Genomic DNA, 12,849 nt, shown 5'->3' with positions numbered 1-12,849 from the left:
AAAAATTAGAAAACAATATGTTCATGGATTTGCATTTATGTATATGTAAGTATCCCCAAAAATGGAATAGAAGGATATACAATAATTTATGATAGTGCCTGCTAAAACTGGACAGAGTGAAATGTAGAGAATGGAACAAGAAATGTAAAGAATTTTTTAATTTTACCTGTAATACTTTATCATTTCTCTTAAAAACAAATAGAAACAGGTTATGAGGCTTGAAGCAAATAAGAGAAAACATTAACAACTGTCAATTCTGCTTCCTATATTATTCTCTCAATGTTTAAGATTTCTGGGAAAAAAAAAAAAAACTAAACTAAAACAAACAAAAAACCAATAGCGATTTCACACTAAAACAGACAGGTTTTCTGCTTCTCTGAAAGAATGGGAATATCCTGATGGCCCCTGGCCCAGGCCCCAAGTGCCAGCAATGGGAGCTGAATGGCAGCTCAGCCACCCAATGATGGGCCCAGCCACCCAATCCTCCCCAACCCACACTTTCTCCTGTCTCACACCCAGCATGCTTTGCTCATCTACACTTCCTGCCTGGCTCCTGTAGGTATCTCTGTCTATGACCAAATTTATGTATGCACACTCAGTCGTATCCGACTCTTTGCGACCTGGTGGACTATAGCCCACAAGGCCCCTCTGTCCATGGAGTTTTCCAGGCAAGAATACTTGAGCAGGTTGCCATTTCCTACTTCAGGGCATCTTCCTGACCCAGGAATCAAACCCATGTCCTTTGTATTCCCTGTGTCTCCTGCAATGGTAGGTGGGTTCTTTACCACTGTGACACCTGGGAAGCCCTTGTCATGCTAGTCCATCTTTTTAAATGACACTTACCAAGGCTCTGTAATGACATGGAATATGCTTAGCATAAATGAAAAAGCAGTTTACAAAATTAAATACAAGCAATCACAATTGTATAAAAATAAGTCACACATCAAAACAGCAGTAGTGGTCCACTCTGTGAGACGGGACTGCATACAGGAGATTTTCCCTGGTCCCTCAACCTTTCTATATTTTCCAAATTTTCTCTAACAAGCATGTGGTATCTTTATTTTATTTTATTTTATTTTTTATTTAATACATATCTAACAAGCATGTGGTATCTTTAAATGGGAAAAAAATAAAGGTCTGGCAATTCACTAGGCTATTCACTGTTCCTTGCAGGAACAGCCCTGCAAGGAGGGGTACCCTGTGGGTACACAGTGCATACTAATACACCTTTAATGAATGCATTCCAACGCAGTGTCCTCTAAGGTCAGATCAGGTAAACACCTGCCAACTGCCTGGCCTGGAGTTCAAGGACTCGGAGTGTCTGAAAGGCAGCCCAAGCCATAGATCACAGAGCCCAGCAGAAAAGCACCGCAACACTCAGACAAGAAGATAAAAGTGACGCCCTATTAACCAGCCCAAACCAAGTCCGTGTGCAGCTTTCTCTCGGGAAGCAGCTGTTTCTACTCTGTATCCACCTCATCACCATCAACATGACTCTCTTTCGCAACTGCTGCTAATTGTTCTGAAGGATCAGGACTCCTTGTTTGCCAATCCCTGAACCAATATCAAGAGAGCAAGCTCAACTCTGGGTCTGCGGTTCCCATGACGGCCAGTTATCAAAATGGGAATGACACAATTTTCAAAACAAGATTATCCATCTCCAATTGAAAAAATAACATCCCTGCCTGGAGAACTTTTAAAAGGACATGGAATCTGTGTTGAGAGAATAGTTCTGTATCTGCTTCTATGTACATAAAATATATCTGGAGGAATACGCAAGAGCCAGATAACAACACTGGTTGCCTGTAGGGAAAAGAGCTGGGGAGCTCAAGGCTTTACAGTGTATATCCTTCTATACCTCTTGAATCATGTAAATATATTACCCAGTCTTAAAATCAAATTAGGGGAGGAAAAAAGATGGAAAATTTTTGTGAAATTAACTAAACTATATCCAGATGTTAAAACTCATTTGCCTTTCATCTATCCACTTTCGCTGACCACCACAAATATAACGTAGTAGAATGTTTTAACTGATGAACAGGGCTCTAGGAGTAAAGCTACTTGTTCCCACTTTTTGGGGAAGCGTCATAAAAGAGCTTCTACGAGGTCTACAGCCATGGAGTCTTTAACGTTCTAATGTCAATGTTACATGTCATGTAGCCTCAGCCATAAAAGGCATTTAGAACAAAGACATCAAAATAACAGACTAATAATATGTATTCTGTTATTACGGGCACTGTTTATAAACATAAGGGAATCTTTTTTTGTAAGCCAAACAGTTGAGTGCTCTGTCTAAACACTTTCAAACTATCTCTTACAGTACATATAAGAGCCACAGCATTTCAAACCGGCACAAATTATTTAAGGGCATTTGAGCAATCAATATAAACAAACTGAAGGGATTTCCATGACAGTCCAATGGTTAAGATCCCACACATCCAATGCAGGGGGCACAGATTCAAATGCTGGCTGGGGAACTAAGATCCTGCATGTCACACAATACAGCTTAAAAAAAAAAAATATATATATATATATATATATATATAAAAACACTGAAATGCAATACTTGAAATGTAATACTCCCTTGAAACAGCAACTCCATTTCTAGCTACTATTTTAAGGCCATCAGTGAATAACTGAATACATGTGCAAGATGTCCATACACCTTTATGTTTATCTCAGCTGCATCTCTGACCACTTAAACACTCATTGATAAGGAACTGGCTAGATTATGACATATCTCTACAATGGGAAATTATGCAATCATTAAGAATGGTAATAAACCTCTAGGTTCTTACACAAGGGAAGATGTTCATGACATCTTGTTGGGAGGAAAAAAGCAGGCTACCAAACAGGACAGTTACTATGATGCAATTCATGTCTACATGTGCATGCACAAGCGCAGAGACAGATGTGGAGGAAACTGTGCAAAGACAAGACATACCATTCAAGCATGAACTTGAACATTCAGCAGGTCAGGACTTGAAATTCTGCTCTGCCACTCAGCTGTAACATCTTAAGAAAGTTACATTGTCATAGCTTCTTCTATAAAATGGACCTAGTAACACCACCTACCATAAGAAACTGTTATAAGGATTAAGTAAGCTAATAAATGTTAAATGCTCAGTCTAGTCCAAGATGCATAATAAACCCTCAAGAAAGGCAAATAATATTGATCTCTGGGGGTGAGCTTGCAAATTACTGTTTTTGCTTTCTTTGGCCTTTGTGATAAGTATGTGTATTTTGTTTCTTACAATCAAGCAGGGAGATGGCAATAAAAATATTTTTTCTTTGGGGGAAAAAGGTCTAGTACCCTGGTTTCAGCTCACGTGTCTTAAGATGACAGACTACTTATCTGGAAAGAAACCTAGAAAGGTCACAGACAAGAAACATGATTACATAAATGCCTGCCCTGAACTCAAATTGCCGCCATGAGCTCCGTCATTTGATGACCCCAACAGGCAAACAAAGAAAGCATTTATCTAGCAGGGAAAAGAGGCAAAGAAACCGAAACATTCATAAAAAATATATTCAAGTCTAGGGGACACTAATTCAGAATCAATGCGGGTCTGAGGCTTCCTTGTATTCAATAGTCACGACTCATTAAGCGCTTAACGTATATATACCTCTTCTAATCCTCAAAATCACCTTTTGAGGAATAGGTATTAACCTTATTTTAAAAACAAGGATGGGAGGCTCAGAGAAATTTATTGGCTCAAGGTCACAGCAGTTAAACGGTACAGTCAGGATTCAAAACCAGCTTTGTCTTATTGAAAAACTCTAAACTTACTAAACATATACACATGCATATACATGTGCATCAATATATGCAGAGATTAAAACAATTCAAGTTGTATATACAGTGAACAAATAAATCTTCCTCCTACCCTTGGGGAGATACTTGAAGCATATGCAAACATTAATATATGATATATTCATGCTTAATATATCTTAACTAATATAAACACTGCTTCCCCACTTTTAAAATTGAGGTGTAAGTAAGTATATATCATTCTCTACCTTACTTTATAGATCTTGGAGAAACCTCCCATTCCTCCAACCCTCACCCCTGTCCCCACCTTTTAAGTAGCTGCTTAGATACCACAGTACAGTTGCCTGATAATGTATTTGATCAGTCCCCCACTGAGGGAAACTCCAACAGTTTTTGGTCTTTGCAAAAGTTTTTGGTCAGTGCAAACAATGCTGCAGTGAATGTCCTGAGCACTGGGCTTCCCAGGTGGCTCAATGGTAAAGAATCTGCCTGCCAATGAAGGCGATGCAAGAGAGGAGGGTTTGTGGGTCTAGAAGATCCCCTGAAGGAGGAAGAGAATACTCCAGTATTCTTACCTGGAAAACTCCACGGACAGAGGAGCCTGGAGGGCTACAGTCCATAGCGTTGCAAAGAGTTAGACATGACTGAGCATACACCGCGAATGAATATACCTTTAACTATATGTGGGGGTTCTCAGTAGAAGCTACTGCTAGAGGTTTAAAGGCTATGCATGTCCTTTTGACAGAGGGCACAGTCTTACCCGCTCCCCTGGCTATACCATTTATCCTCCCACCCACAGGGCACCCACCGCCCACACGACCCCGACATTCAGGGCTAATGCTCTGAACTACCACTAAGCTATGAAGTTGGAAGAGCCTGCCTGCCAGGAACTTCTTGTTCCATGTACTGATCCAGCAAAGAAATGAAACAGTCTCTCTGCTTAAAATTTATACTGTGATGTCAGAAACTTCATCAACCAAATACAACATTTGGTCCTTGAGTAGGACTCTTTTCTGGATCTTGATTTGAACAAGCTGATTATTAAAAATACATGAGACCATCAAGAAACTTCGAACCCTGAACATCAGATGATGTTAAGGAACTATTGTTACTTTTTAGGTGTAAAAACGGTATTTTTTAAAGAAGGTTCTTACTCTTGACAGATACACACAAAAGCATTTTCAGATAAAAGTGACATGCTGTCTGGAACCAAAATAATCAGGGGTGAGGTCAGTGGGGTGGATAAAAGGTCATAGGTGAACCAGAACTGCCATGTGCTGATAACTGCTGGACCTGGGTAATGGGTTCACAGTTCATTATACTGTTCTATTTTTATGTATGCTTGAGAGTTTCCAAAATGGAAAAAAAAAACAGATTGCCTTCTGACCAGTGGCGCTTTTTTTTTAACTTTTAAGAAAATTTTAACTGTGGTTAAAAAAAAAAAAACAAACCCACATATTATAAAATGTACCCTCGCAACCAGTTTTAAGTGTATAGTTCAGTAATGATATTCACAGTGTTGTGCAACAGATCTCTAGAACTTTTTCATCTTGCCAAACTGAAACTCTATACCTATCAAACAGCAACTCCCCACCTCCCTGTCTCCCCAGCCCCTGGAAACCACCATTCAACCTCATGGTTCATCCGTATTGTAGCATGTGACAAGGTCTCTGTCTTTTATAAGGCTAAATAACACCCCATTGTAGTATACACCATATTTTCTTTATCCACTGATATGGCCATGGACATGCGGGCTACTTGCACTTTTTGGCTATTGTCAATAATGTTGTAGTGATGATGAGTGTACACAATGACTTGTCCTTTTAATCAGACAGTCAGGCAGCTGGGCAGACAGCCACAACAAATTCTGTATTTGAAGGAGAGAGGTGGCCTGGAATAACAAAAAAGAGGTTCAGACACACCAGGGATTGAAACCCAGTCCAACCATTCCCAGCTCTGGGACTCCATACAAGTTCCCTCACCCCTCTGAGCCTATTTCCTCCTCTGCAAAATGGGACTATCATGAATGCCCAGCTACTTGGGGTTGAGTGAGGATCAGAGGACAGGCATGATGATGCCTGGCCCACAGGAGGTGCCTCTGCCCTGACCCAATTTACGGGAGTAAAAAACCTTAGAGATTGGAGAGAGAAGCAACATGGCAGACTGAGATAATCAGCAGCAAAGTAAGCAGAAACCAGGGTGACCTGGCTCCAAAGTTCATGGCCTTTTTTCCACACCAGCATGTCCTAAATGTCAGTCATCTGACTTCACAGTTTTTGCCATATCCATACACTACCTGTACTATTATTGACTTAAGGTTTTGCATTAAACCTACTTTTAACACACGTTTCTTTTTATAAGAAACTTTCTATCACTACCATAAATAGAAAACCAGTATCACTTGCTGTAAATGGAAGGTAACTGAAAATAAATATAAGGACACACAACAGTGTTACTAAATTCAAACTAAATAACTTCAGCTTACCTAAGGCCCCAGAACTGATCTCCCTCGGTTAGAAAGGGAACTTAGCACACGTTAAGAAAGACTGGAACCAAATTCTCTTCTTGACATAGTCAGAAGAGCCAAAAGAGTTTCAGAAGGAATAACTCTCACAGTGTCAACTCAACAGAATTTAGGATGTTGTATCGGAGAGTCACCTAAAATCATCCCCCGTCCCACTTGGTGTAACCCCTAGAATCTAATCCCAGCTAAATCCTCAAAATCAGAGTCCCATTATCAACATCGCTGGTGATTCTGGTGTGTACATTAATGTTAGAGCAGCTGCCTACATATGCTACCTTTATAGTAAACAGTTTCCAAAGTTGATCAAACAGAATATCCCATAAATCACAGGATGTTTCAGTAATATAATGAATTGGCTACATTTTAAAAATTCCTTTCCAGAAGTCCATCAAAAATATCATGGTTCACTGTCTGATTCCATAAAGACATGCTTGCTCTCACAGCTCATCCACTGCACAAAACTGATAACGTACATATAGTATTTCTGGTTAATGTCACCAGCCAATAGTCTGTTCAGAGAATGAAGGGTTTAAAAGTTAAAGTCTCATGTTCTGAGTCCTACTCACAAGGAACTCTGTATCAAAAAGAAAAACAGGGACTTCACTGTAGTCCAGGGGCTAAGACTCCATGCTCTCAATGCCGGGGGCCCAGGTTCAATCTCTGGTCAGGAAACTAGATCCCACACGCCACAGCTAAAAATTCTGTGTGCTACAACGAAGATCGAAGATTCTGTGTACCGCAACCAAGACCTGGTGCAGTCAAATAATTAAATAAAAGAAGAAAGAAAAACAGATTAAGGAGAAAGCAAAGAAGGCTGACAAAAATTATTAAAAGATACCTTATGGTATGTGAATTATATCTCATGAAGCTTTTTTTTAAAAGATGTCTTTAGAGGGTCCTAATCAAATTTTAAGAAGGAAAAGGTACAGTTTTCCTTTTGAACTTTATAAAGTTCTAACTTTCCCTAAACTAATTTATTTAGAATTGTTCGTTCTCTTATGAGGCTGGCAGAGAAGCAAAGATGCTCACCACAGCACTATATGTGATTATTAAAAGCCAGAAACATCATAAGTGCCCACTGCTAGGGAAAGTTTACTAGTTCATAATTAGTAAACATGAAAATACGGAAAAATGGTTATGAAACGTTAAATGAACATCTCCAAATGCAAAACTGGAAATACACATTGAGAGCAACTATATGAAAAGACAACTGCAAGTGGACCAGTAAGCTGAAACTGAATCAGAATACCTTTTTCAAAGGCAATCCCTCCCCACTGAACTATTAATGTCTGCCTTTTCAACTTTGTTTAGACACTATCTTGTTAAAAACATTATTTAGGAGGCTGCCTTTACAATTACTTTTTTTTTTTTTTTTTAACAAGGAAAGGATCCAGTTTAAAGAAATCACAAGGGGACCTCCCTGGGGTGCCAGTGGTTAAGACTTTGCCTTCCATTGCAGGGGGTATGCGGAGAAGGCAAAGGCACCCCACTCCAGTATTCTTGCCTGGAAAATCCCATGGACGGAGGAGCCTGGTGGGCTGCAGTCCATGGGGTCGCTGGGGGTTGGACATGACTGAGCGACTTCACTTTCACGTTTCACTTTCATGCATTGGAGAAGGATTAATGGCAACCCACTCCAGTGCTCTTGCCTGGAGAATCCCAGGGAAGGGGGAGCCTGGTGGGCTGCCGTCTATGGGGTCACACAGAGTCGGACACGACTGAAGCGACTTAGCAGCAGCAGCAGCAGGGGGTACGGGTTCAATCCCTGGTCTGGGAACTAAGTTCCCATATGCCTCCAGGTCAAAGAACCAAAACATAAAATTCAGAAACAATACTGCAACAAGTTCAATAAAAACTTAAAAAACGATCCTCGTTAAAAAACAAACAAACAAACTTGGACTTCCCTGGTGGTACAGTGGATGAGAATTCGCCTGCCAACGCAGAGGACATGGGTTCGATCCCTGCTCCAGGAAGATTCCATGTGACATGGAGCAACTATGGAAGCCCGTTGCCTAGAGCCTGTGCTCTGCAACAAGAGACGCCACCATGAGAAGCCTGAGCACCACAACTAGAGAGGAGCCTCCACTCTCAGCAACTAGAGAAAGCTTGTGAACAGCAAAGAAAACCCACCGCAACCAAAATATTGTTTTAATTTTAAAAACATCATCAGAAACGTAAATACAAACTTATGCAAAGATAATCTTTAAGATGTTCACTGTAGCATTACTCATAGCATTAAGTATTGAAACCAGCCTAAACGACAATGATTAGGGAAACAGGTGAGAACTGCATATCCATGAGATAAAACACATTTAGGAATGCATTTTCCTTTGGACAGTAAGATGATTTAACAGTAGTTATTTCAGGGTGAATCTTAATCTTTTTAGGATTTTCCTCATTTTTCCTCAGTGGACATTATTTTTATAGTCAGGGGAAAAAAAAAAAATGCTGACAATTGAAGAAACAAGGAGGGAAAAACACCATGTATTTCTTGGGCTAGAATCTAACCTGCTATTGCAGACCTTGCAAAACCCGTAACTATTTCCACCAAGAACTATCTTCTTGCGGTTATCTTAAGTAACTCAAGCTGACGTTTTAGCTTATCTGGATGGAATCTTTTATGATTTACTAGCTAGACTTTTTTGCTTAGGTTATTATAAAGTAATGATTACTGCAGTCCCCTATGCCGCTGGAGACAGTACTATGAGCTTTAGCCTCTGTTTAATTTACATCACACATGAAAGCCTCAAAGCAAGTCCTTCTAGAAACCAGTGCTGAAGGGGATGAAGGACCCCAGGGTGGGTAACAGCATGTCCAGTCTCAGCTCCCAAGAATCTATTACAACTTCTATTTCACTTGGACCCACTTCCATTTATACACTATGTTCAAATATGACAAAATGCAACTGCTGCAAATATCTTGCCAAAAATTATAAAAATAAAACCACACCCACCACAATTATCACTGATGCTCTCTAATGCAAACTATGATTTAAATACACCAGCATGCTAAAGATAGACGTGCCTGTGTGTGAAGAGCTCTCCGTCTGCTATCAGTGTGACAAAGTGAGGGGACACAGTGTGTCACCAAGACCAACTGAGCCTTAAACAGGAACATCCCAGGCAGCAATGCAGATGTCTGTGCTGATAAGATGAGCTGACAGTAAGGATCTCTGACTGCCAAGACAGAGCTCTCAAAGCCCCACCCTGGAAGGCCTGGGAGAAAGCACTGCATCAAGTCACCAAGGAAAAGGAAAAGATTACCCAACTCAAAGCTGTCTTTCAGGCAGCGCTGGAAGAGCCTTGGAAGACCACCCCATGTCCATTTTGCCTATACAGATACTGAGGGCCAGAGATGCTGAGTTACTTGCCTTGGGTAACACAGCAAATGGCAGAATTGTGCTTATAATTCATGTCTCCACCCAGATCCTGCTGCCTTTTCACATCAGAATTTCCTGTGATGGTACAGGCTTTGATCAAGAACTCTTTCTAAGATTGTGGAGATAAGGGGATATAGAAAGGAAAATCCCACCCAGCAGACAGGGAGAGCTGAGGCTCAACAAAGGGAATCTTTTGCAATTAGTCAGCTGGTGGCATAGGACTTTAGCCAGCTTCTCCTCATTGGTACAGATGTTATCACCAGAATATAGAAGCAGTTCAGGTCTGAATGATTCAGAATACAAGCTCACAGTGCCTACCTGCTTCATGTTTCAGGCCTGAGTTAGAGCTAAGAAGAGGGACAGGTAGCCTATCTCACCAATCGGGTTATCTGTCTAATGCCTGTCAGTCAAGTAACTGACATCCAGAATTATATTCAAACACCAAGGGTTTTCCCCCTGATTTCTTCAGTCATTCTATGAAGTCACTTTTCCTTCATCAGCATTTGAAGTTAGTCACCTGGGTACAAAAGGGAAAGAAAGGCCTTTGACAAGACATCAGGGAGGTGCTGCCCACCTGAAAAACAGATGAACAAGGAGTGGCTGAAGAGCAGTGGACATGGGGTCAGCAGGCTTGGGTAAGTTATTTGACTTTTCTGTGCCTCTACTTTCCTCTTCTGGAAAATGGGATTCATAACAGTACTCAGTTACCAGGCTGCTGTGAGGACTAAACGAAACAATGCATGCAAAGAAAGGACAGCATTTGGATCAATAAATGTGAGCTATTCCTGTTACAGGTATACCTTGGAGATACTGCAGATTTGGCTCTGGACAACTATAATAAAGCAAATCTTGGAATAAAGCAGGTCACACAAATTTTTTGGTACCCCAGAGCATATAAAAGTTATGTTTACACTATACTGTTGTCTATTAAGTGTGCAAGAGTATTATGTCTAATGAAACAATGCAATTGTTTAATTAAAACGCAATTGTTAATTTAAAAATACTTCATTGCCCCAAAAAATGTTAACCATCACCTGACAACACAGGGTTGCCTCAAACCTTCAAATTGTAAAAAAAGCAGTATCTGTGAAGCACAATAAAACAAGGAAAGCCTGTACTTTTATTACCATTATGTTTGGTTAAGTCCTAGTTTTGTGACTTATTACTGAAGGGGTGCACCACCAGCTTTAATGTACCCAGGAAACACCCTGGGGGTGCGCATCTTGGTAAAATGCAGACTGGTTGACTATATCTAGACATAAATTCTACCTTTCTAATAAGCTCTCAGGGCACATGGGTGCCTTGATCATACAGAACAGCCCTGGACCAACAAGGATCTACCTAGCCCTGCACCTTACCAAGTATCTAATATTATTGACCAAAATGAATGCCCTCTCAACGCTTCACCTGTAAACTAGGTAAAATATATGTGCCACATGATCTCAACTAACTAAACATTAGTACACAAGAATGTGCAGGAAAGAGCATTCTAAACTGAAAACAAAGCTAGACAAGCGGAGGTGGTAAATTATTAGTCTTACTATTCACAGTGCTGAATCTACAACATTGTGAAGTCTAAATTTACCAAGGCAGTTATTAGCATAAATGAAAAGGCAGCTCAAATTCCCTTGCTCTGAAGAGATACTCCATTCAAGGCTGCTCTAGGAATTCTAGCAGAACACAACAGCTTCTCAAGGGATTCCCAAATCAAAAGCTCTGAAACTTTAGAAATGTCATTTGATGGCCAAGAAAGAACCACTATGGCAGGCAGACTGTGGCCATTTGAGGCACTGAACTTCACAAGTGATTCCATTCTGTCTCCCAGAGTTGGCCAGCCTTCCCCCAGGAACCTTCATCAGCGAAGATCTTGAGTTAGGACAGCAACGCCAACAGCAATGAAACAGATGGGCACTGCCCTGGCACAGCCCGCACCTGCCACTCCACAAGCTGGCAAAGAGCCAGACTTCAAGAACAGTAGGGCTTCTGATGTCCTGGGGGAGGCTTCAAACAGACGCACCTGGCTGTCTATCCTGTAGGATCTCCTCCCCAGAGGCTCTAAGTGGGATGTTTATACCTTGTGCCTCTCCTCCAAGGGTTCACGGGAACCAGAGCTAATTCTTCCACACAGGGCACCTTACCAAAAAGCTGTCTTATCCTTTTCAAGGCAGATGGCACCAGCAAAATCTACCTAATTGCTCAGGCCAAAAACCCAGGAATCATCTATGATTCCTTGCCCTCAACCACCATCCCACTGGTTTCACCTCCATGACACAACCCCAATCCATCCTCTCATACCATCTCTACTGCCAACACCCTAGAAAGCCACCATCACCTCTCACTTGGCCTCTGAGCAACTGTATAGGCTGCCATTCTTATACCTCTTAAAATTCACTGGCCATAGAGGCTAAAGTGATTTTTAAAAAACACAAAACAGATCATATCACTTCCTTCTTAAAGCCTTCAATGCTTTCCCATTGCTTCTGGAATAAAAGCCCACCTCTGTGCTCTGGGCTACAGGCCCTGCAGGACTTGAAGCCTCACTCCCACCCATCCCCCACACACCCACTTGCTCCGGCCACTCTGAGTCTTCTTTTGGTTCCCAGAATTTACCAAGCTTATTCCCACCTAAGAGGCTTTACCCCTGCTCTTCTGCCATTTTCAAATGGCTGGCCACAAATCTCAGCAAAAATGTCATCATCCTAGAATAGCACCCAGTTTAAGTGGCAGCACCCCCATGGAGAGGTTACTCTCTATGACACACTGTCTTACTATTTTCAGAGTACTTATTTCCATTCATTTACCGGTTTCTTCTTCTGCTACTGCCATTAGAATGGAAGCTGCATGTGAGCAAGGACCTCACCTACCTCTCGACCATCACAGCTCCAGGCTAGAACTGCACGGGACACACACCACGTGTTCAGCAAGTGAATGAAACTGAGCCAGTAGGGCGAGAGCACTGAACTTGGAGTCAGAAGGCCTGAAGGTCAATGTGAAATGGGCCACCCACTAGCAGCCTGGCTTCTTACCTCAGGTCCCTCGACTGCAAAATGGGAATCTCAATCTGCACCTTCCTGTCCTCACAGGGTTACTGATAGACCAAATGAGTGAAGACACATTTAAGCATTCTTGTAAACCATTAGGCACCATAAAGAGGGCCCTGTATTATTAACCAGC

General features: G+C 41.3%; 1 protein-coding gene across 8 annotated transcripts in view; it reads right to left on the bottom strand.

The window, feature by feature from the left end:
* The window catches only part of KIF3B (kinesin family member 3B), a 38,129-nt gene that overhangs the window by 22,390 nt on the left and 2,890 nt on the right, over positions 1 to 12,849 (bottom strand). For 2 of the 8 annotated variants that reach the window (XM_055544748.1, XM_055544751.1), the window contains one exon: positions 2,945 to 3,071. The exons of the other annotated variants lie outside the window; for them this stretch is intronic. The gene's annotated coding sequence lies outside the window, so the exon portion shown is untranslated. The remainder of the gene's footprint in view (positions 1 to 2,944; positions 3,072 to 12,849) is intronic. 8 annotated transcript variants of the gene reach the window in all.

This window comes from Bubalus kerabau, chromosome 13 (assembly GCF_029407905.1).
Source record: "Bubalus kerabau isolate K-KA32 ecotype Philippines breed swamp buffalo chromosome 13, PCC_UOA_SB_1v2, whole genome shotgun sequence".
NCBI classification, from domain to species: domain Eukaryota; kingdom Metazoa; phylum Chordata; class Mammalia; order Artiodactyla; family Bovidae; genus Bubalus; species Bubalus kerabau.
Note: the sequence above shows the minus strand (reverse complement) of the source record. Positions and strands in the feature narration are given on the sequence as shown.